Source organism: Etheostoma cragini, chromosome 5, assembly GCF_013103735.1.
Source record: "Etheostoma cragini isolate CJK2018 chromosome 5, CSU_Ecrag_1.0, whole genome shotgun sequence".
NCBI lineage: Eukaryota > Metazoa > Chordata > Actinopteri > Perciformes > Percidae > Etheostoma > Etheostoma cragini.
In genome coordinates, this window is record NC_048411.1 from 1,344,840 (window position 1) to 1,370,183 (window position 25,344).

At 43.0% G+C, this 25,344-nt stretch overlaps 1 protein-coding gene across 2 annotated transcripts in view; it reads right to left on the reverse strand.

Annotated features, from left to right (window-relative positions):
- Positions 1-25,344, reverse strand: part of zdhhc8b (zinc finger DHHC-type palmitoyltransferase 8b) — an 83,523-nt gene that overhangs the window by 57,455 nt on the left and 724 nt on the right. The window lies entirely within an intron of this gene.

Sequence of the window (25,344 nt, forward strand, 5' to 3'; positions counted from 1 at the left end):
TGGAATCCAGTCGCGGGCCGGATCGAACGGCTTGGCGGGCCGCATTCGGCCCGCGGGCCGCCAGTTGATGATCACTGCCGTAGGATTTGTCTGTCATTGGAGACAAAAAAAAACTATGACCTGCAAACATAATGATGGTACCTCCAGCAATTTTGTGAAATATTAGTTGGTCATCACACAAAGGGGTAAATGATCATACAAATACAATAAGTATCATTCATCCAGCAACACTTAAAAGTTAAAACACCTGTTGCACACCTATTTTTTCTGTGTTTTTAACTTCCTCCTGGATCGTTCAGTGGGAAAAAGAGAGGTCAAGCCCACCATAGATTAGTGACTCCCAGCCAGGGGTACTTGTACCCCAGGGATACTTCTGTTGTTGCAATGGGGTACAGGGAATGACTGTGGTGCAGCGCGAATACTTTGAAGAAATTGAAATAGGGCTTCAGACCAAAGGCCACTGCCACAGATGACAGGAGAAGCTTTTAGAACCCGCACGTCAGCAAAGTCAAAGTCATCATCCGCCTCCCACCCACCCTTGGTCGGTGCACCCTCCTCCTCATCATTATTATTAAAACATGCTTGACATTCCTGTTGATGGTTGTAAACTGTCAGCAGTTGAACAAGCCACAGTGTCACTCTAACCAGTGAGGTCTAGCGGGACACTGACAGACATTTAGTAGAACAAATATTCCCTAAAATGTTCCAATGATGAGCAAAAATGGCTTGGTAAAAAAATAATGTAGTTTAAAAAAAACATGCTGATTTTCAGGTTCATATTTGTATTTACAGGTTTTACCAGAATAGGTTTCTGCGATTTAATTTTCAGAAAACACCATATATTTCTTGTAATGCACATTGTTGCAGCTCCTCCTTTCTCCCTGTGTGGTGAGCGCTCTGTTTTAGCTACAGAGTGAGACATCTCACTTCTGTTCCATCTTTGTTGGGAGTGGCACATGCTCAGTAAGTCCTGGTAGCTTGTCAGTTGCAGAGTAAGAGGGCATGACCTGCACAAAAAAGATATAGGATACAATAAAGGAAAGGGAAAAAGCCCCGAAGCATAATATGAGCACTTTAAATAAAGTTTTTGCCTCTCTCACTTTAAATGACTGCAGTTTTAAAAACAAGATAATTGATATAGGCTACTGTAACTTAGTACTCATGATATTTGCCGCAGGTTAAACAGTGGTGGTGCGGTGCTCTGGGGCAAGTGCTCGCTTTGATTTCCGGTAGCTTCTCGGAGAACACGCAAGGCCTCTTGTCTCGTCTTCCTCTACCTCCATCTTCCCTCTCCTCTTTTTCCATCTACCTACACACTCAGGCTTTAATGCCAAAGACTGGGGAACATTTGCCCAGCGTTGAAACAAATAGGACTCCTCTTCATAGTAACAGCTCTTCGGTCAGAGAGCATCCTGACATTTAGACCGGAGGACATCGGAAATGACTGTGAACATTTTCCATAAAAACAACAACCCACAACATCCTCACTGGGGCTGTGAAACCCAGCAGCACCATTTCTAAGTAATTAATACACAGAGGACCAACATATAAAAGTAGGTTAGACTGACGTGTTTGTGATGTAAATCGGCTCATGTTGACATTTTCCTTAAAAGACCAACCATGCTACATTTTGTGTCCCATGATCTTAGTGCTCTTCCACACTGCCAACAAAGCTGGGTTGAAAATGGTAAGATTTTAAGATTAATATTACTAGCAAACACATTTGCACAAACAATTTCAGTTATCAGCAGGTTACATGTCATATGAGCAGTTTTTAGGCTGCAAATCCCATATTACTTGAAGCCAAATGGATTCAACTACTTGAGTCCGGCTAGCCAAACGACACTACACTGCAACACTACATTAATCTTAATCACTGCATCAACTAGCATCCTCAAAAAAATGTTATTTAATTTATTCAACCACATCTTCTGCGGCCATCCATCTCCCCCAACAGTTGCACCATCCGTCCTCGCCTTACTGAGAAAAGGAAATTACTTTCCAGGGATGGAAGAGGAAACAACATGACAGACTTTGGACCCCCCATCCCCTGTCTCCTGCTACCAATCTTACATTGAAGTGATCTGTCAACTTGTGACTATAAATTGTTCTTTTTGAAATACACCCTGCCTCCGTCTTAGCCATTGCCCCATCAGAGAGAGAAAGAGAGAGAGAGAGAGAGAGAGAGAGAGAGAATCTGGTCTTGCAGCAATTGTGCAGAACAAAGTCAATAAGAGTTTTTCCATTGAAGGCTGTAAAATATTTATAGCTGCCAAATGTAAGAGGAACTTCTCATAGTTCTATTTCAGTCCGACTGTACCCCTTCAGACGACACTATCATGCTTTGAATAGGTTTAATTTTGGGCACCCGGATAGCTCACTTGGTAGAGCGGGTGCCCATATATAGAGGTTTACTCCTCGACACAGCAGCCCCGAGTTTGACTCCGACCTGCGGCCCTTCCTGCATGTCATTCCTCTCTCTCTCTCCCCTTTCATTTCTTCAGCTGTCCTGTCAATAAAAGCCAAAAAATGCCCAAAAATGTATCTTAAAAAAAGAGAATATTTTTAATTTCCTATTGTGTCAGAGCCAGTACAATGGCCCTGCCATATCTGATGGGTCCTGTGCATGATATCACACCCAACCTTCTGGAGCGGCTACAGTAGAGTATTGATTGATTGATGTTAGCGGTGTGACGCGCTGAGCAGTTCGATTATCCTAAAAATAATCAGTTGCAGACGACACATTGAATCACATGTACTTGTGTGTATTGGAGCGATACACTGTTGCAACCCTTAAAGAGGTATCATTCTATCACACAGCAGAACCATAAGACCCCTGAATAATTTCAAAGGTAAGAGAGTCCTTCACTGCCAGGGTCGACGGTTTACTGTAGGATTGGGTTGCACCAGCTTTAGGAATTGTGTCAATCATCTCAAAGGGATTAGTAACTAGTCTTGCATTGCCAGACCTTCCACCACAGTGCTGGTGGAACATGTGTACGTTCAGAAGTAGTTTTAGTCGTCAGTAGAAAACTCAGATTGGACAGATAGTCTAGCTAGCTGTCTGGATTTACCCTGCAGAGATCTGAGGACCAGGTTACCATAGTCCTCAGATTGGACGGATAGTCTAGCTAGCTGTCTGGATTTACCCTGCAGAGATCTGAGGACCAGGTAACCATAGTCCTCAGATTGGACAGATAGTCTAGCTAGCTGTCTGGATTTACCCTGCAGAGATCTGAGGACCAGGTAACATAGTCCATAGAAAGACAACACAAAGAAAAGCAGAAGGTAAGGGGACAATCCCGTTACAGACTGATTAGTAACTAATAGCTGGATTTTAACTAGTGGTGTACTAAAAAGGTTGAAATTAAAGGCTGGTGAGCTATGCCCTCCTCACACCCCGATTGCCTGGCAACAAGGTAAAACTGGACTGAGGTCTCGTGTTGAAATACTACACAAACTAACTTTAGGTAGGTTTATCTTACACTAGTTTCACGCTGCCAAAGGTAGTGTTTCAAATATTTCTATAACCACCCTTACTAAATATGTACACCCTCTAATGAAGGCACTTTGGATGAAAGCAGTACATTCCAGCACCTGCAGAGTGCATACATATTTGGTGTGGGTTGTTTGGATTAAAGCATCCATTGAATAGCAGATAATATTATACAAAAGAAGCAGAATGTGCTGATACAATGGGCAGTAATAGGAACGGAATCAGTGTGCTGTGATTATGAGGAGACAGGCGTGCCCTCCTGCAGGGATTAGTCAGCGAAAACTAGACCCTGTGTTCACTGTCACCTTGCCATGACTTCACACCTTTTTAAAACTGTGACAGGTCACAGTTCACTCACACACACACACACACACACACATACACACACACACACCAAAAAGCTAGAGCCTTAGTTGAGCACCTTGCCCTGGGATTGCCCCTGCATTGTGTGCCAACAGATGGTTTTGTAAACTCCTGTGTGTGTTTGTTCGGCCTATTCAAGCCTTTAGTTCTCACAGTGGGAGAAATGCCAATGCATCTTTGTGTTTAAAAGGCCTATATTTGGAGTTTAGCACAAAGCGAACAGTACGCTGTGTTTCTTCTTGATGCTGACTCTGCTTCTCTGTCTGCCTCAAAGTTCACCTCAGTCACGTCAGTCTAATAAAGACACCCACAACCCCACACCAACTCACTTATCATGAGTGTGACAATTTTGTGCTGAGAAGGTTGAGTTGACAAAAGAATGGAGGAAAGCTTTTAAGCTGATGTCCATGGTTTGCAAATATGAAAAGGGGGTATTTAACCAGATGACAGATAAGCTGTTCTTCCCTGAAGTGCTGACACACACACACACACACACACCTCTCTATTATTAAAAGTAAAGCAGTGGTTTGAAAAGAATTAAGTGGTACCTGCAGTATATAAGTCTTCCAATTTGCAAAGAGCGACGCAAGTGGCAATCAATTAGCAGTTTCAATAGCAACAGCCCTTTCACTAAAGACCCAATACGTGATTAGAAACCCATCCCATATCATCACTTCAAATTGGGTTAACGTGGAGCTTTGGGAATACAATCTATTACAACAAAGGTTATCATTCCAGCTCAACGCCTGCTGTAAGGTTACATTTTTGTACACGGGGAAACACAAACTGTAATTGTAGTGACAATCTCTTGGTGTTTGTTTGTGTGGTGTGAGTTGTGGTGCATTCTGTTAAGCTCTCCCCCCTCCCCCCTCCCCCCTTCCCTTGAGAAACCTAATTTTCCTCTGTGCGACAGGAAAGATTTGAACTGCTGTTTTGTGCTTCGCAGGAACAAAGTGTTGGCTCGGGAGCCACATTATCTTATTCATGCCGTGAAGTACGGGACGAAATGTTACAACAACCTGCTGCGTTTTACTGTCCTACCCTGCTCCGTTTCTCCAGCTGCCACTGTTTTTCCAGGAGACTCAGTTTATACATAATAACTAGCAACTGCAGACTATGTGTGTGTGTGTGTGTGTGTGTGTGTGTGTGTGTGTGTGTGTGTGTGTGTGTGTGTGTGTGTGTGTGTGTAAGCCACTGGCTGATACTCTCAGCGGCCAGGCTTTGTCCAGAGCTTTCAACCACATTCTGGACAAAGCTAGTAAGTGGACCTTGAGTTATTTTGAGTAATTCTTTTTTGAAACCACTTGTTATAGATGTTGTAGATATGTGGGGATGATGCTAATATATCTTGAATTTTAAACTTTGGAATGCTGAAACACAGTTTAAGTCAATACATTTACTACATGCATAGGGACAGGTGTGTGTGGGTGTTAAAAGGTATGAAAAGTACATCAGCCTGGACGGTGGTCTCTAGAAGGAGACACGGCTCCAGCAGAGCCCTGATCCTCACCTCCTGAGTCAGTATCCGGTGTTGGGACCAGGCATCTGCCAGTGATGGCATAATGCAAGCCTCATTAGGCCCTGGTATAAAAGAGACGGTAGAACCAGAGAAACAGAGTGCTGCTAAGACCTCTGACACACAACAGGTGTAAGAGGACAACAGAGGACTGATGTCCATTATAGGCTTACAAGGAATTCTGCGATATTCAGATTGATTCAAACTGCGCTGTGCCACAGCTTCGTAACATAGAGGTGTCTTTATTTGATAAGCCACCGCCTCGGCATCCCAGAATCAATAACATGGCACTGGTATTTTCAGTACAGTCCACCATGAGACAAGAGTAAAAAGGGTTTTCAGAAACACTCGCACTGTTTAAAGTGGATTCTGACAATTACATTGGTCCTTTCACATCAATCAATATAGGATCTTGACATGGAACAAAATATCATTTTTTCTGTAGCAGTCTTGTACTCAGTCCAAAAGTAGAAGAGCACCATCTGCCATCCGCAGCGCTACTACTACTACTTTCATTACTCTGAGTTCAAAGCTCTTCAGGCATTGTTTGCTTTGATGGTGTACCACTTGTTTCCTACTTTTAAACTAACTTGTATTTTTTGAAGTTGAGCACCCACTTGCTGCTTTTTTCAGTTAATTAAGTTTAAAGGTCCCATGACATGGTGCTCGGAGGCTTTTAAATAGACCTTAGTGGTCCCCTAATACTGTATCTGAAGTCTCTTTATATAGACCTTAGTGGTCCCCTAATACTGTATCTGAAGTCTCTTTTATATAGACCTTAGTGGTCCCCTAATACTGTATCTGAAGTCTCCTTCCCAAAATTCGGCCTTGGTGCAGAATTCCAGCCACTAGAGCCAGTCCCACAATGAGCTTTCCTTACTACGTGCCATTTCTGAGTCTGTAGCTTTAGAAGAGAGAGGTGGAGGGGGGTGTGGTATGGCCTTGACCAACGGCAACTTTGCTCATGTGAAAGTCATGATGTCTCTCTCTCATGGGTGGGCCAAATTCTCTGGGCGGGCAAAGCAGAGAAAGGAGAGGTAACCTTGCCCCTTATGACCTCATAAGGGGAAGATTCCAGATCGGCCCATCTGAGCTTTCATTTTCTCAAAGGCAGAGCAGGATACCCAGGGCTCAGTTTACACCGATCACCATTTCTAGCCACTGGGGGAATTCATATTAATGTTGACAAAAAACTCATATAAGGGACATTTCCATGCCATGGGATCTTTAAAAGACTTATTTCAGTATTTCAGCTTTCTCAATTTCTATCAATTTCTTGTCAAAAATTGAAATTGAATTCATCCTACTTATAATGCCTGTGTAGCCAAAGCCCGTCATTTCTCAGGTGCCATAAAGTCCAAACATTCAAACTAATTCCTTAGCTAGTTTGAATGAACTCACTTGAAAGCAACTCCTAATCACCAAGAACCCCAAATACTTCCACACACGCTGCTTCTTCGATGCGTGGGTGTCATTATTATGTGAGCGGCAAGGCTTTTCTCACTTGTGCCCTCTTCCATTTTTATTTATTATCTTAGCTTCCCTGTAGGTCAATAGGTCACGCATTAGGTCAACCCTACCACAGACCTCTATTGTTGTCCAAAGAATTAAAAAAACAAAAAAACATGAATAAGTCACACTGTAGCACTGGACGACATGCTCCTTCATTAGGATGAACATGGAAACTGTTGTTTATTTGATCGCTATTACAGTGTCCTGGGGCTGTAAATAATCACTAGATCACCAAATGTGTATTAATCCGCACATAAAAATAGTCCCAAACATTGCCCTATTTACTCCTGTTTGAGTAAGGTTTGCTAACATTACAATGCCCAGCTGTTAAAGTAAATTACTGAGCTTCTGGTGAATTAAACTACACGGTATATAGTTGCTGCGTGTTTTTAAAGAGTTACATCTTCAGGAGGAGCAATCGGCTCAGGACTGAGTCCCAGACAGGATATAGAAGTCGAAGTGACGGACTAAAGCAGTGTTGATTTGAATGTGTAAGTAGGCTGAGACTGATCGGACCTCAGCCTACATTACGAGATTAGCGTGTGTCTGCGCACACTCAGCTCCAGGAGCATAAAGCGCACTCGGGATGCACAGGTGTCATCGGCAGATCCCTTCCCCACTTAAGCCCGGGTCCATCTGTTCCATTCATTCTCAGTGGCGAGGGGTCACAGCCACAGCCAGACATTACAAGTCAACTGATTATCACCTGGTGCCAGGAAAAACTCTGGGAATATGCAATTTATTAGCGGGGGATATTGCCTCAAAGTAAACGTCTCCATCGAGACGCTGGAGAGTCCCAAGATGTATTCATGTTTGCACTTTCCTTCTGCCTGATGATGTATTTGGCTGAAATGTAAAAAAAAAAAAAAGTTAATCAGAGCTGGTTGCTCGGTAATCTGGCCAAGCGGTGTTGGGCTCTTGGGTTTGTACACATGGACGTGTGATAAAAATGTACTCCGATATGGTTCGAAGATAATGGCTGGCAGGCGGCCAGCTCAATGAGCCCAAAAAGCAACTGAGATTCCTGAGTCTCACGGCCAAGTTAAACTCCTAAATGCTCCCTGCAGTAACACTTAGAGTAAAGTGCAGGTCCCAGAACTGCCACACCGTTATAGTAAAGTGCAGGTCCCAGAAGAGCCAAACTGTTGTTATAAATGTCAAAATAAAATCATTTTTGATCATCTTGTCAGTGTAAAAAACAAAAAGAAAGTACAGCTATGCGTCGATAGTTGCTGATTGACAACAAACTGCCTTTTTGCCCTGTTTCCCGTTTCAATGAGAGAGTGCCGTGCTCCAATTACAAAGGAGGTAGGGGGGGTAGGAGGGTGGTGGTGGGGGGGGGGGGGGGGGGGGGGGGGGGGGGGGGGGGGGGGGGGGGGGGAGTTAAAAATAGGTCTCACTCAGTCACCACTTAGCCTGGCAATGTGGAGAGCAGATTGTAAATGAGCACAGTGAAGTGCTTGAATGGCAGCCCTTGACGCTGGCTCTTTGGGCTCTGACACACACACTGAATGTAAAACAGAAACACACACTGCTCACAACTGAGCAGTCAGCACACTTACATGCATTAAGGGTATGTTGGGCAGATAAGGATAACAGCAGCCCTATTGTTCTGAGAGAGTGTGAGAAGAACCGATGCTTCACGTAGGATTAGACCTCGACCCTGGTTTGCTAATTCGCTCACATTACAGCCTCAAACTAAAAGTCTCACATCTTTGTCGAACTACTAAAAGGCACGTGAAGCAACTGAGGACACACATCATTCTCTGTAACAGTGTTCGACAGACAATGAGCGCCTAAAAGTGAGCAAAAACTGGCTACAGATGGACGAGCATGTGGCAGAAAGCCTTGCAGGCGAGGTGTCGCCTGACAGACGGTGAAGAGGTGTCTCTGGGCTATAAGGGATGTGACAGACAAATGCTTAGTGCACCCCGTTGCATCCAACTAATCTTGTCTTCTTATTAATCTATCAACCAGTTACATGTCAGCTCCAGGATATGCTGAAACACATTCCACTGCGTTTACAAAGCCAATCACAGAGTTGGACAGAATAGAAGCTCAGCGGGGAGATGATGAAACCTATCATGCTGTGCTGCTTTCAGGTTTCGTTTTGCTTATCGTCCACGTTTGTGTACTTGGTTACCTGCAGACTACCATGTAAAAGGAATGATGGAAAAATGTAATGTTTGGAGGGTAGAAATGAGACCCTGCCTATATCAGACACACCGTTGTGATTGGTGCAGCTCTCCTCTGGCCCCACTTACATCATATACATCGATGTGATTGTTGCAGTTCGGCTACAAGGGCATAGCTAATGAGAAGCATTACTCGACGCCTGTTATTGATTATCTTTAAAACCTGTGTTCATTGATTCCCCGCATTAGTGCTGCATTAATATTTTCTATTGGTTTTGTTCTGCTTTTTCACTGATTACCTCACAAGATGTTTAGAATTTATTACATAAATTAACGTCAGTCATTAACTTCAGTGTAAGTGTGTATGCTACTAACATGCACCCGGAGGAAAAAAAGATTCAGCCACACCACTCTGCCTTCATGAAAGTTGTCCATTGTATAGATTCAGAATATATCAAAAAAGCAATTAGCTCCTGCTTCATGCATAACTCAGAGGGAAGATCAATACCCCTGCTCATTCTGCCTGCACTTCATTAAGCGCGCCACAAGGCATCACCTCGACAGGGCATGAAATATGTGTCGGCAGCTCCGGCAGCCTTTCTTTTGGTGGAGAGCCACATGTCTGCAAACACAACTTAGCTTCAGACGCAAACCGGATCACATGTCTGGCTGCTCCTGCTAACCCACAGACTAAGTCACATTACATTTTGACCCCGCGAGCCATGGAGAAGTGCTACCACATTGATCATAAAATGCATAGAAGTGCAGACGGTCACAGTACATAGCACTTTTCCTGCAGCCCTGCTTAATGTCCTCGCCAATCATGGTTCTAAAAAAAGAACTTAAAAGTTCACAGGGGAAGAAGAAAAAAGGTCTGATAAGCCCTTTTATGTCTAAAGCATCAAAGTCTTTTACACAGTGTTTTACTATGTGTTTTTTGTCATCGTAAATGTACGGCAGGTGTATACAAGGGGCAAGGTCATGCCAAGCTTGGAGGCTCATGGGAGGACGGTACCCGGAGCGTGACCCAGAGAGTCTATTATCGGCACAGACCGGCTTCTGTGCAGCCATTGGCTTCAAGTTGTCCGTACAGTATATATGATTTCAAATACTTTGTAGTATGTCAATGCTACGCTTTTACACTATCCATATGAATTGACTCTAATGTCAGTGCTGTTTTGCTACGGTACAGTAGAATATGTGTGTGAATACGATGGTATTTTGTTGCCCTTTAATCTAACAGAGCGTGAAGGTTGTGTGGTGGAAATGTAATTTTAAAAGCTTTCCCTCGCTGCCAAGAACTTCTGTGAGAGCTCTGAATGTTTGACATTCTCTAGCACAAAAATGGTTTCACTCACACATAATTAATAAAGTTTAGCATAATCAAAAATCCTACCAAAAAGGAATTCAGATACATGTACTGCATGTAAAGTAGCTGTTTCTACCATATGTGGTTGCTAAACATTTCAAAAAGCTTCAATAGGAAATCTGTGCTTATTTTTGTACATTTCCAAAGATATCTGAAATTCCACTATATGGACTGTATTTTTCTCCCATGTGAACGTATCTGTTTGTTTGTTACCATAACAAATGATGCATTGCTAACATTTTACAGACAGCATCAACAGGCACACCATGACAGGCTCCTGAATTTATCAGACAGATGCTGTGATATAAATCAGTGATGGTCTAAAATTATGATTTTGTGGGAATCTACAGCAGCAAACGGAGGCTGTGGCCGGGTTGGCTCGGTGGGTCAAGCAGTCACACGTGTACTGACAGCTTTATGTCTCGACGCAGAGGACCAGGGTTTGAATCCAACGTGTGATGTTGTCCCCCCTTCTCACCTAGCTGTCCCGTCCAAATTAAAAAGGTGGAAAAGCCCCAAAAAAAGAAGCAGGAGGCATGATGTTCTTTTTTAGTTTTCTCTTCTTTAGCCAGGGCTCTTCTGTTCCAGCTGCCACCACGCGCCACATGATAGCAGGCTCCACGGGAATCTGTCGTCACAATCCCTGTCCCCCCCACCCCTCGCTGAGGGACTGACCTTTCTCAGACACAACAACACTAACTACTTGCCCATCCCTGCCAGAGCCGAGCCGTTTCAAAGACTCAGACTGACGCTTGCCACGTGAGCTACATTTGCGTATATTGGCTCCTTTAGGGCTTAGCTCAGGGTTGACAGAGACAGCTGTACTGCTGCCTCTTTGCACTATCCTGAACAACTGTTTCTGTTGTTGGCGCTTTCCAGAGCCAGGTGTAGTTTTCTGACTGCTCAGCAGTTTCTGGAGTCCTGCTCCACCTCCTCTGCCTCCTCCATCTTCGGGAAACCATTCATTTGGGCTTACTATCAAATCAATCACAAGGTTGTTGATGGGAGTTGTGGCTCCCTGTGCGGTCATTTCTTCAGCAGTTCCTACACATGGATGCCTAAAGTCTCCCTAAGCAATAATTACATCTGCCACCAAGGCCAAAAACACAAAGTGCGTGGTTTACTTCCTGTGGCACGTCTGACAGTGATCTGCAAACCTACCCAGGTAATTCAGCTTATTTGAAGCATAGACATTATTTTGAGCTTTATCAGGTTAAAGCAAAACATTTCTCTTTTACTTCAGACATCTTCAGGTATACTGTAATTTCAAAAATATGAAAAAAAAAGTCCAAGTATGTGGCAATTCTGTGATTATTGAGTAAATAAAAAAAACGTAAATTAAATTATACCGGTTTTGAGTGCTTTAAGGAATACATCTGATGTCAGAAATTCTCCTGGAAACAGAAAAACAAAAATTTCTTCAAAAAATAACATGTGACCGAGGTCTCCAGGGATGATCTAGACCTCAACAATAGCATTCTACCCAGCGCATTAATGCCAGCAACAGTATGCTAACCCGATTTCCACCAACTGTGGAAAGGCTGTAGATTGCCTCCTCTGCGTGTGGGCTCCGTGCACCGCCGTCCTCCGACACCCACCAGGTCCGGATTTGCTGCGGCCGTGACAGACAAAAAGTCACGAGGACCCAAGAGATCTCGCAAATTCACGTATGATCGTGCGATATAACAGAATGTAGTTTCTCTAAAGAGTACCACAAAACCTCTGACCTGTTGACTTCAGGCCTGTGTCCGCCGTGAGCACGGTGTATTTTATTTTGGAAATTAACCGGATGTTTTATTTTGTTTCTGTGCTTGACTTCCTGTCCCGTACTATCAGCCGTGTGCTGAGTTGCTGCGGAGCTCTCTGGCGTCCTGCAAAAATAGAAGCTTTGCATATCTGCTCTGGAGGGCTGGGAATCACCGGAGCTGGGACGCAGCCGCTCAGCAGTCAGTGGAAATACACACACACTGACTTTAATAAAAACCAAACGACTCCTCCGCCATTCCGGAGCAAATCCGCAGTTGGTGGAAGTCAGAGGTAAGGAACGAGGAACGCCGGGGCTGTTGCAGATAAGCGCTGACACTGTGGAGAATTTCATAAACATGAAGCTAGATATATCTTGCCAAGCAGCACTTAACTGTAAAGCCAACCTAACAGCAGTCTCTTGATCTTCATTTAGACTAACACTTCCAGATAAGGGACTATAGCTGGGAGAAAAATGTGAACTGACAGCAGCAGACATCTTCACAAAACACACGACAGGGAGATGTGCGGGATCAGAATTTAAAATAAATTGGGAGAGTATACAGATCAATAAAACAAACAAAATCCTTCCTGATGTTCAGTGATGCTAAAAGCCAGCACGCTCATGGGGATAATGCAAAGATGTATATAGCTGCTGCATTATTAAACTTCTGTGGGCAACGGGAAACTGAAGAAGAGTTTGGGTCGGAGAGGGAGAGATCTCAGATACTGAGCTAGGTAAACATTTTACTGGAATGACAACATGGCCCACTTGTTGTGGTCTGGCAAACTGCACAATGGCAGACTCTGTACATCACATAACACACAGCTGGAAAGGATGGCCCCCTGAGGACCTGCAACTAGAGATGGTCCGGTACCATTTCTTCCTTCCCGATACCGATCCAGATACCTGAACTTGCGTATCGGCCAATACCGAGCACTGATCCAATACCAGCATGTCATATATTTTATGATGTTTAAACAACTGTATACTACTATCCCTGTATGGATGTGATATGATTTCTATCTTGCAGTCGGTCTGGCTCAGGTTAAACTCTTTGTGAAACATGAAGAAACACAAACACGATAAAGGATAAAAATCTTTTATCATCCAGTTTGACAGTCAGTTATAACAGAAAAGAACATAAATAAACTACTTTAACTTAGATTTTCTATTTTTTACGTGGTATTGGATCAGTGTATAACCTCCCGATACAATACTGGCACATCGGAACATGTCTACTTACAACTTGTTCCCGAACCATAAATCTGCATAACTTGGCATTTTCAAGTGACCTCTGCTATTTGGAGACATATTTCAAGTGACTCTGGCGAAACATATCCTGGGAAGAAAAACTTATATTAGAGGCAGTAGGGGTCAGGGGATCGGCCCTTCTTCTGCTTTCATAAGCAGGGTGGCCTTCTTGTCAATAAGAAAACTTTTGAGGGATTAGCTGGATTTGGCAAGCTAATAGTTCCACAGTAGTTTAATCAGGACTCTGGCAATTATTCACACTGCTGAGAATGCACATGGAGGCAGCGGTGATGAGGGCGGGGGGCTGTGCAACAACAAAGTCTGCCGTTCTAGTCCGTTCCGATCCAATGGTTTTAGCCTGCTGAAGTGACTGGGTGAAGCCAGGTCACTGAATTTGATCAACTCCTTGTGGTCGGATTAAGACTCCGACTAGATCCAAATTTGGAGAGGCAATGTGGTGTGGCAGTGAAAACATGGAGCTCTGAGCACCGACACCCTGGGGCTCTGATGTACTTCATCCCTCATTAAGCTTAAGGTCTGTTGATATTTTGCACTTTAGCCAGAGTCCAATCTTACCTGTGTACTAATAGTCAGTCAGTGAGGTCTGAACATGAACTGTTTTACCAAAAAGGTCAAAGCTGTTTCCAGCTCATCTCTCAAGATGTCAATGTCCCGGAGACACAAGGAAAACAACCAAACATCCTCAGCCTGGAAGAGTTAATGCAGGACGAAGCTCCTTACCTGGGACTTTAAGTTAGTTATCGAGGATTTAAAGCCCTTGACCCTGCTCAACCACATGGTCTTAAATCCAGACCACACAACAGGTTCACTGAGCCTCGCCTCCCTTAGCTACAGTTGCTATGCCCGCCAAGCTTTCCAATCATGGCAAATATGCTATTTACAGTGATAATGGTGGCAAACCACTACAACAATCGGTTCTTAATTTCATACAGAGACCTGCAAGAGAAGGTTTCTCAGTTCTAGCCCGAGGATTTATCAGCTCTAACTAGCTAGCTACTAAAGCTAATGTTAGCTTCATGAGTTAGTTGAAATCCCTGTCTCCAGCTTCAGCATGGTTCTAGTATTTTAACTCATCTTGTCCTCGGGTCAAATTTGACCTGTTTTCAGTTTTTAAATCACAAAAAAATGGGCCTTCAAAATAAGCACTGAAAAACATTACAAATGTAAAATAACTTTAAAAAACAAAGAAAATGCAGCCAGAACATATGAAATATAAATGACAAAAAGCCTCAAAACTGACGTGATAGTCGTGAACAGGACATTATTCTTAATATTTAAAAATATTTTTTCCTCCATAATTTCCATTATATGACAGACGGCAATGTAAAATCTGGGGATGAGAGGAGTGGTATGACACACAACAAAGGCCGGAAGGACGGAATCGAACTTGCGGTGTTGCGGTCACATGGCGTGTGCTGTATCCACACGGATACCAAGGCGCCAAACCAAGGTTTTAGATGTAGCCTAACCTGTAACCCCACAAACTAAATGGAACCTTGTTAGTTAATGATGTGCTCCCTGGCCTTGAAAGTAAATCCGGGTTGGGTTACAACTGTGTGGTCTCCCCCCCCCCAGAGACAAGTCCTCACGCTGGAAGACATAAGGAAGGATGAAGCAAAGGCATACTAAGAGCTGGAGAACCACACCGCACAGTGCCTAGCAATAACATCCAGACCACCCAATTAAACCTCTTGACTGACATATCCCATGAATATATAACATACCATATCACATTAAAATGTGAAAAAGTGCTACGTACTTAACGTTCATAGAGCCAGGGAACAGCTGTGTTCAATTACGTGAGTTACTGTAGTTTCTATGCATCACTGTCTCCAAAGAAGTATGAGTGAGACGTGAAGAATTGTCTTCTTCCTGTCCTGGTGTCTCGGTTGAAGACGGAGTAACTATAACCTAATCAGCTGGGCATGGATGACTCCCAACAACTGCAGGCTTTCTGGAGAATTTCAGGCCAAAGACAACAGTGTAGCCGAGAAAATCCAGTTTAGAGCTGGCTGTGAAGCTCTCTTCCTCAGAAGGATCTGAGTACTGCCTCGGTCACAGATGTGGTCAACAACTTCCTGCCCCCTCCACCATCAAGGGTATTAATTCGCTACACATTTTTTTACATTTGTTAAATTGTGTAATAGAAAATAGTAAAGCTACATAAATGGGTCTTTTACCGGTTTGTAGCAATAGCTAATAAAACAATCCTTGGGACTAAAATTAAAGTTTCTTCAAGCACTGAAACTGGGTAACCTGAAATCTCAAATGAAGTCCACACTCTGACCTTTCAAAACTAGCTTCAAGATTCAAACTATCACAGAGATTTCTCTCCATGTGACACTTGGACACTATGATAAGTGGAATCCACAGAGAATGGTGAAGGCCTGAGGGCTGAATACATTTGTCCAATTAAACCTCATTCTGAAATATCCTCACTGCCAATCATGATGCTCTTCTTTTAAACAGACATGTGATAAAATGATAACACAGTAACTGGAATATGCGGGATATTTGTGCAATTATGTGCAATGAAATTGCGGGAACATGCAAAAACTGTGGTTTGATGAAAAAGAGACTGTTTGTCTTGTCATTTCAAGATATTTGGGCCTTTTTGGCAACGAAAATGCAGGGATAATGAAATCATTCAAGCCCTGCATAATTTTGCACAGAAATCTGCAATTTATGCCGCAAAAGTGAAAAGTCTTTTGGCTGATTACGCATTCAGTTATGCGATCATATAATCCCGTTTTTCTGGATGAACTGGCTAATGCACAACACCATGAACCACTAAATGTATATAACTGATTTTTCAAAGCTATTAAAAAACACAATTTCTGGAATGCAGCCTCAAAATACATAACTGTGTTCTTATAGGAGCTAAGACCTGCGTATATATGCTTATAAACAAGAAAGGACATTTCTATCTATACATCTGTACATGACATTTGGCAGGTAACGCTCCAGTAAATATAAATATAAATATAAAGCTGATACATATTCATAACTGTCTAGCGGTGTGAAATAATAGCATGTGACATACAGTACATGACGGGGTAAGGTCGTCTCTACAGTGTCCAAAGGGACAGTGTGAAAGCCGACACAGAGGCAAGCCTGGCTGGGGCCCCCTGGATCCGGGACTTCCAACACAAGAATGACCACTTATATTAATAGAATGTCCCCTCACCTCACACAAACACAACAGACGGATCACTCAGAACAATATAATCTTGGAGTGTTACGTTTCAGAATATATAATAACATACTTTTTTTCTTTGACTTGCATTAAGTGACCCATCCAAACACAGAGCTACATTGGCATTCATTTTAAGTCATGTTTCTAAGTCCAATATTTACTCTCCTTTTAGCTCTGTTTTTGGTCTACCAACTCCTGAGGGAAATATTTGGCTATTTAGCTACTATATGGTGGAACAAAAACAGACTGAATGAACCAAAGCAGCATTTGGTTTTGCATGAAAATGCATAAATAGAGATTTTCTCCTTGACACAGCGGGCCCGGGTTTGACTCCCTTTGCTGCGTGTCATTTCCCCTCTCTCTACCCTTTCATTTCTTCAGCTGTCCTGTCAATTAAGCCCTAAAAATAAAATAAAAAAAACAACAAAAAAAGCTGAGGGGAGCTGAAGATTCAGACGATCCATCTCTGTAGGTTTAGCACTACGGACATCTTTCACATTGTCACAGTGTTTTGAAATTGTCATTATACATATATCAATTGTAGCTGCTACAAAGACACTAGCATGTCGGACTTTGGCTGACATCAGTCAACACGCCACACAGATTTTTATTTTATTTTTTCACTCGCTTTCCTACAAATGTATTCAAATTTACCATTTCCTACCATAAACAGTGATTAAACATTTTTTTAAAGACGCTATAATCACATAAAATTATGTGTAAAAAGTAAAAAATGTCGGTATCCGGGTTAGAGTACTGTAGCTCAATGGCTGAACTCTGCTACACAGATGAATGACAAGTGGCTTTGGTTGCTGTGCCCACTCATCTCCACAGACTTCTAAAGCCACTTACTTCAAAAAGTGGCAAAGATGCGAGAGGCCTGCCCTTGTAATCCCAGAGTGTGACCCGTCTGTGTGTCCGTGACCCACAGATGGACACCGCTTCACTCTTGTTAACACTGGGAGCCTCAGCTCGCAACGGGCGCCTTGATCTCTCAGAAAGCCGCTCCGACAGAGAGTGTTAAGACATAGAGCTCTGTTTCTACTTATTACCAGTCATGGTCTCCCTCTGGCAAAACAACATGAGAGGAAGCAGGGTGGAGACACCCTTGGAGGGAGAGGCTGGAGGTCTAAATTAATCCCACATGTTCCCCAAGAGGAGACTTTCCAGGCGGCCTTGGTTTCTTTGGCGGCTGGAGTGCAGCGAACTCTGAGAGCACCTTGCTGCACTTCCCCGCACTTTCCACATGGAGCCATTTGGCTCAGCTACGGCATCGCAAGGCACAATTTACTTTTGTGACAAGAACCAGAGCTCCAAAAGAGCCGAAAAGGACTTTAAATAGACGGAGAGAAAAGAAGAAAGTCTCGAACTGCAGTGGGAAGGAAAATTAATCTAAATAGTCATCCAAATCTATTGATCCAGAGGAGAGATGTCACATTCTGACAAATTAAATTATTCAAAAGAGACCACGAGCAAAACAAACATGGTCAGATCTTGGAAGAAAGAGCGCGGGCTAATTTTAGAAAGCACGGATTTCTATTAAAACTCAACATGTGCTTGAAAATCATGCTAAGAACACAATGCAATATTTATCACCTGCTGTTGCAGATTAGGATGTCTATGCTTTATTCATGTATGATAAATCATGCTAATCTGCAAACAATCATCACACCCTGTTGAAGACATAAGGTCTGATGCAGATGGCTTTTTACTGGAAATTAGCATTCTGTTACAACTATTCAAATCCTTCCACAAAACAGGGAACACATTGTATATATGGTGTGAAAAATGATGCAATGCATTTGTTTTAGTATCACTGAAACAGTGCATTTTGCATTTTGGGATTATGTTTTTTGTAAAAACTACAATAACAGTGGAAACTGTTGCTTTTCAGTACATGATCCCTAAAATGGATCTTTACAATCTAACGACTGTAATCATCCTGGAAAGTAGGTGACAGCAATGTTGATTTAGTTAAATATGATGGTGGATTAGCGGATCCTGAAGCTTGATGTAATTTAAAACACCCGTGTGTGTGTGTGTGTGTTGCATGCGGAGCAGGCAGCCGCCCTGCTCTGGGATGCATGGTGGACAGCCAGGGAAGGGAATCTGTCAGTATTATCTTAACCTAGTTGTCAAGCAGCGACAGGAGGGCTGGGACGGAATGAGATTAGAAGATCTGGTCGTTTATTTTTTCCTCTGGGCCTCTTTCACTCATCAATACCGAGAGAGGCAGTCGGCTCTATGAACGCTCTAAAAGACGAGGTGGTGGTTCAGGATTACCTTCCTCGTCAGTAGAAGTGCCCTTTGCACACTGCTGTTGGGAGAGGAGAGGTGATGATGGTCTATGTACACAGTATGTGACCACAAGTTATTATATTATCGAGATAGCAAATGAAAAACAACTTGGTTTTTCTCCTGGAGTCTTTAAAAGGACCTTTGCTGCACTCCAGACCCCGATGAGAAGCTCCAGCTTTACTCTGAGGAGACACAACAGCTGGACATACCTTTGCTCTACAGATTTATGGCAGTTCCTTGCCAGGGCGGACAAGACCGTGTGCGTTCAGATTCAGACATGTCGAGCTCACGCTTGAGTTAACAGTTCTCTTACGGTCTCCACTGTCTTGAAAGAGACTTTGATTTTTGATATTAGACTTTCAGAACATTTCAGACTCTACAAGTCTACGTCTATTGGCTATGTAAGGCTATAATTAGGTACTGTAGTGCTTTGAGCTAATACAAAAAAAGCTCTTTACACAGAATACACCAACTGGGAGGAATCAAGATCAAATGAATTGTTACACTGAACTCTTTGTCACTAAGAGACTCCCTGGAATTCTGTCTAAGACTCCCGAGGCCCCTGAACACCCCTCAGACTGCACAAGTTTAGTTTCTGATTAGTGATGTTCTACATTACAAATGGAAATCAACACAGAGCTGATGGATTTAAATAAAAAGTAACTCAGATTGGTGTGGCATGATGGTATTGATGAAATCAAGACATTGGGCGGTAGGACATAACACAGGGACTGACTATTTAACAGAGAATTAAGTCAGTCACTGTGACTTAGCCGTGGTGGAACAGGGTTTTTGACTGCTACACCATGTAGCTGCTGTATCAGCTTCAAAAAAAAGAAGGAAATTCTCAGTTTCTTTCAGCCAAGCGGATTTTACCATAAAAGTGGCTATGGTGGCTGCATGGGACAAAATGTCCACGACTTCTCTAGCACGAACACACGCTAAAAGGAAAGCTATCCACAGCCTCACACATGTCCTATGTCGAGCCGTTCAGTTCGTTCCAGGTGGCTTACGTCTCTGTTTACTTCCGTTCAGACTCAAAAACAAGAGTTTCTATTATTCATTTAAAAAAAGTCAAGACCTTATATACCAAAATCTCTACAAGAAAGTGGAATGTGTAAAATTTGCACAACCCATGGAGACACAATATACATACATGGGAAATAGGTTGAAATGAACTAAAATCATCCTCTGATGCTATGAAGCTGCAGTAGCAGGGGAAACATGCCTTATAAAAAACCATAAACCAAAATAAAAATGACAATAACATAAATCAGCACACGCTAAAAACATGCTGTCTAAAGCAATAAGAGTATAATGTACCAAAAGAAAGTCTCTTTATAACCATGGCCTAATCTTCTGCATTAGCTCAAAGAGAAATACTATGAATCTCTGTTTTGTCATTGCCTGTCATATCTTTTAAAAAGGCAAACGTGACACAACCCTGCACTGCAATTGTCAATCTCCACACCTTCACTTCAAGGTGCTGATGGAGGAGGACATACAGAGGAAATTACATCGTTATCTAATGTGACAAAGCTGCCTCACCGCACAGACCCGCTACTGGGTTTATCCCTAGCGGAAAAACTGCAGCAGTTATCTCGATAAACCGGGAGCCTGCACCACATGGATTTTATGAATAGGCAGAGGCAGCTTGTACGTCTATCGGCTACTTCTGGCCCGGTCAAGATAATCAAGTCTTATCCTCAGTGTGACATGAGGACAGGATCGCTCCTTATCCACCTAAGCTGAGGGGCTGGAACTTAATGCTGTGACAGCGTGTCAGGACAGACTAGCAATATATAGAGATCCACTGGTTATCAGCCCTGGACGATTATCGGGCGTTTTTTTTGGCAGTTTGCAGATTATCTGTATCAGTGTTTTATTTGCCTGATAACCAATAAAGTTCATTATTTATATTACAAGTGTTCTACCATGGCTCGGCTACAGCTCTGTGTCGGTCCCTCTGTGTCAGTTTCACCCACCACTGAGTCGGATTTATGTCCCGCCCACAACACTATCGGACTATCTGCTACTGGTTTCTCATTTATTAAATACTTGTTAAAACATTGAAACACAGTTTTGTGTTGTGGTTTTTATCATTCCAAAATCTTAACTTTGACTTAAAGATTTTCATTTTTACTTTAAATGCATGTTGGTTATCAGTTTTATTAACTACTAATAATCAATATTGTCTTGAAAAACCGGTATCGGCCAATCCCTAGGAATATGTAAGCCAATACTGAAGACGAATACTGATCAGCGGTGCCTTAACCCTTGTGTTGTCTCGCCGTCGACCATGCAACTTCTAGTTTTTCTGGGTCAAAATTTAAAATTAAAACCTAAAAACACTTTTACCGCTTTCCCCGGTGTTTCTGTCACTTTTCCCAAAGTTGTCTGTCACTTTTTCCGATGTTATGGTCGATTATTTTCTGCTCTTTTTGGGACATTTTTGTTGGGACATAAATGTAGTGAACTGATCATTTATATTACTCGTGAAGAACGTGTTACGGAACCATTCACGTTATTTTTTTTGGACAACTTGTTTGAAAGAAACTCAAAATTTCTGATATAGAAACTTTTTGAAAACGGGTCAAATTTGACCCGAGGACAACAGAAGGGCTAAGGAGCTAAAATGTCCTGCTCTTGTGAAAGTCATGGTAGGTTTTTGTTTAGCTCAACTACAGGGTTAAAGTTGTGAAAGCATGTTAGAAGTCCTGTTTCTGTCTCAGGATGGCGTGCATGCGCATCCCTTCAGGGGGGCTGAGACTCTGGTTTCTCGCTTTGATAGATGCTTGTTCGAGCAGAGACACTGAAAGAGCTACAAGCATTTTCATAACATCGATGGGTAATTTCACCCTTCTTAGAAACACTTTGCTCTTGCCACATCTAAAACTTCGCAATACATCCACAATCACACATTAAAATAAACAAACTAAACCCAAATCAATTCCAGCGTTATGTGAGCATTATTTAAAACCAGCAGCCAAGAAGGCCTGGCTCCCACAGCGAGCGTAAACAGGCCAGGTTGAACCAGCAGGTCATTTAACTACAGTCAAACACGGGGCGGCTCGCAGACCTCTGGCCATGTGCTGAATGTTCAGAATACATAAATAGGAAAAATAAGATCATGTTTGTGGGACTTATCACATTATTAGCATTCAAATCAGATTTTGTTTTCATTTACACAAGTTTGATAAGGGACCCCGCAGTAATATCCCTTAAATGAAGATATATTTGCCATAAAAGATTTCAATATCAGATCCGTCCAGAAAATAAAAGAGACTGGAGGGCCACCGGCGAGGAGGGCTACAGTGCTGCTGTGCCGATAGGCAGTCTGCAGTAACCCCGCTTTGACTAACCAGTCCTACCAGACTCTGGTCCATCAGCCTGGTCCTACCAGACTCTGGTCCACTAGCCTGGTCCTACCAGACTCTGCTCCATCAGCCTGGTCCTACCAGACTCTGCTCCATCAGCCTGGTCCTACCAGACTCTGCTCCATCAGCCTGGTCCTACCAGACTCTGCTCCATCAGCCTGGTCCTACCAGACTCTGGTCCACTAGCCTGGTCCTACCAGACTCTGGTCCACTAGCACGGTCCTACCACACTCTGCTCCATCAGTCTGGTCCTACCAGACTCTGGTCCATCAGCCTGGTCCTACAAGACTCTGGTCCACTAGCACGGTCTAACCAGACTCTGACATAGACTCCTTTTCTAAGAATCAGTATCTCGATATCCTTATTTCTTATGCCGCATTTCCATGCCAAGGCTTTCCTGAACCCAAAACGTTGTGGATAGCATTGTAGATACTGGTCCTTATTTTACATAGCACCTTGGTCGAGGTTCCAAGTGGGCTGAGCCAATGGCAGAAGGTGGAGTTTAAAGACCGCAGACCACTGATTGGTCAGAGAGAATCATCACTAGCGCAACACAGACAATCCTGCAACAAGGGGGTAAGAGTGCATCCGGAAAGCCTCCCTCCTGTGGGGAGAATCTAAGGCTAACCAGACATCACCTTCCGCTAGCTAACTTTAACTTTACATCTGAAGAGTTTAAAGACTCTTTTTGTCCATTGTTTATTCCTAAAGAAACACGACAATGCATAAAAGGCTCTTTTCCCTTGTATGTCACATTATGGCCTACGGGGGCAGCAGTATTTGTAAAAATAGGCTAATGATTGTGTCGTAACTACGCAACTTTCTGTCCCACACCGCAGTCAAGAGAGAAGCCCATAGAGAGTCCACTAAAGCACTGGAACTAAATATTCCAGCGTTTTGATGGGTTGGAAATACTTTGATTTGTGGCAAGTGAATTATTTGTAAGGAAGTAACCCTTATCCACGACCAGATAACAGCAAGTTCCTGAACTGTGTAACTATATACAGAGGTAACCCTGTAATATGGCTATATCTATTTAACCATTTAAAGTGCCACATATGTACCAAGATGTAGAACCTAACAGGTTAAACAGAGAAGCACTATCCTCCCCCTCAAGCCTAAACGCAAAACAATGCACTCGTTAGGATCTGAATGAAGTCCGACTCAATGGATAACCAGTGAAAAGGAGGAAACAGATGTGGAAGCTGAAGATTAGATCCTGACAGGCCTGTTCTCATACAGCTCTGGTCTAAGCCCGGTGGCTCCACCGCTCACTGCCTCGCACATAATTCACCTTTACACAACAAAAACTGCTCAACAGAGGTCTCGTCCAGATGATCAATTGATGCCTTTCACACATCTATCCATGCATACTCCAAAGTATGGACTATTAGTCTTAGCAACAAATGATAATGGTCACCCTGGCAGTTCTGTTTCCTGAACAGGTTTTCCTTTTGGCAGTGATAAAGCCATCCTGAGGAATTACTTAAAAAGGTAAAAAGAAAGCTTCTTCAGTGCAGAGCTGGGACTAACTGAGACACTGCGAGACACCTAAGCTACTGTATAATAGAATCTGGCTGTAGACCCAGATAAGGCTGGGATAATATTATGATGGCTAAACCATGACTAAAAGCTTAATTTATCATCCGTATTTTTGTGATGAGTTGTGGTCATGCTGTGTGCAGATATAAATAATTCTGTACTAATGTGTTCTAATTCAATCGCGGTGGGAAATACAAACTGTCAGGCGTCAGTAAGCCAAACACAGTAACACACTATGCGTGTGTGTATGTGTGTATGTGTGTGTGTGTGTGTGCGCCAGTGCTGGCCCAAAGTCTCATCCTGCATTGCCCATATGACACCAAGTGGCCTGCTGGCAACAGTGAGACCTGTAACATGCGGCCTAGGAATAAAAAAAGATCTGGGTCCCTGGCACTCAGCTGGACTTGAGCGTACAGTATCTGAGGGACTAGTCCTTTAGCTTTAACCCCTGCACATCTAAGCTTGTGGCTACCAAAAAAGGTGACAAAACAGAAATGTCAAATACTTCTACTTCAGCACTTGTGTTACATTATTCTGGTTAAGACATTTTAGATATCATACCACAAGGCTAGACCGTATCCAACACTCTATAAGAATGAGGAGATATGACCTAGTTTGGATGTGCACTGCTCCCCAGGGGGTTCCATTATACGGGACTCAAACCTCCAGACCTTTTACCGGGAAAAGAAGGAGCAAAGTCTTAATCCTCACCCTTGAGCCATCTGCTGGGAGAATGAACGTTAATGTGTAGCCTGATCTGAACCCCAACAAAAGAACAACTTATATACATAGGCTTTACTGTATGTATTTGGGCAGCAATATTTCTGACTTCTGCTATTTGTGAACAATATGGCTGATGTAGAGCTCTTATTAAATCCTAACACATTCATTCAACACCAAGACTTGTAAATCAGGCCATTTGTTTATGCAAAGCCCTAGACATTACACCAAGGAGTGCTGGTATACTTCCTACCGATGCAACACGCAAACATCATACGTCTCCTTCAGTCTCAGTCCCTGCCCGGGGACGGAGGGTCCAAACCTTTCAGGGTGCAGTGAAAGCACTTTCTGTGTCTTCCTGCATTTTCTTGTTCATACAATTAGTGAAGAACACACTCTGTGTCACACTTTTGTATCTTACATGGATCTGTGTCAAAAAGCAATGCATGATTTAATTGTACAAACATCATCTACACACCCAACATGTTCCCATTCGCCACAGCAACATAAGATGAAGAAAGTCCTTCTGCAGATAACGAGACTCTGCATAGGCTAAAGGTTGGATGATATAGTCCTATAGTCCTCAGTCCAGGTCAGAGGTTTCCAACATGTATTTCACCCCCCCACACACACACTCCCACCCCAATGAGTTTCTTGCAGATGTGAGAGTGAGCTGATAATTTCACTGAAAACCCACTCACCTGGGGGTTGGAGCATGTACTGTACTGTATGTGAGAATAATGATTCAGACCAGATGCATCTCTCTCTCTCTCTCTCTCTCTCTCTCTCTCTCTCTCTCTC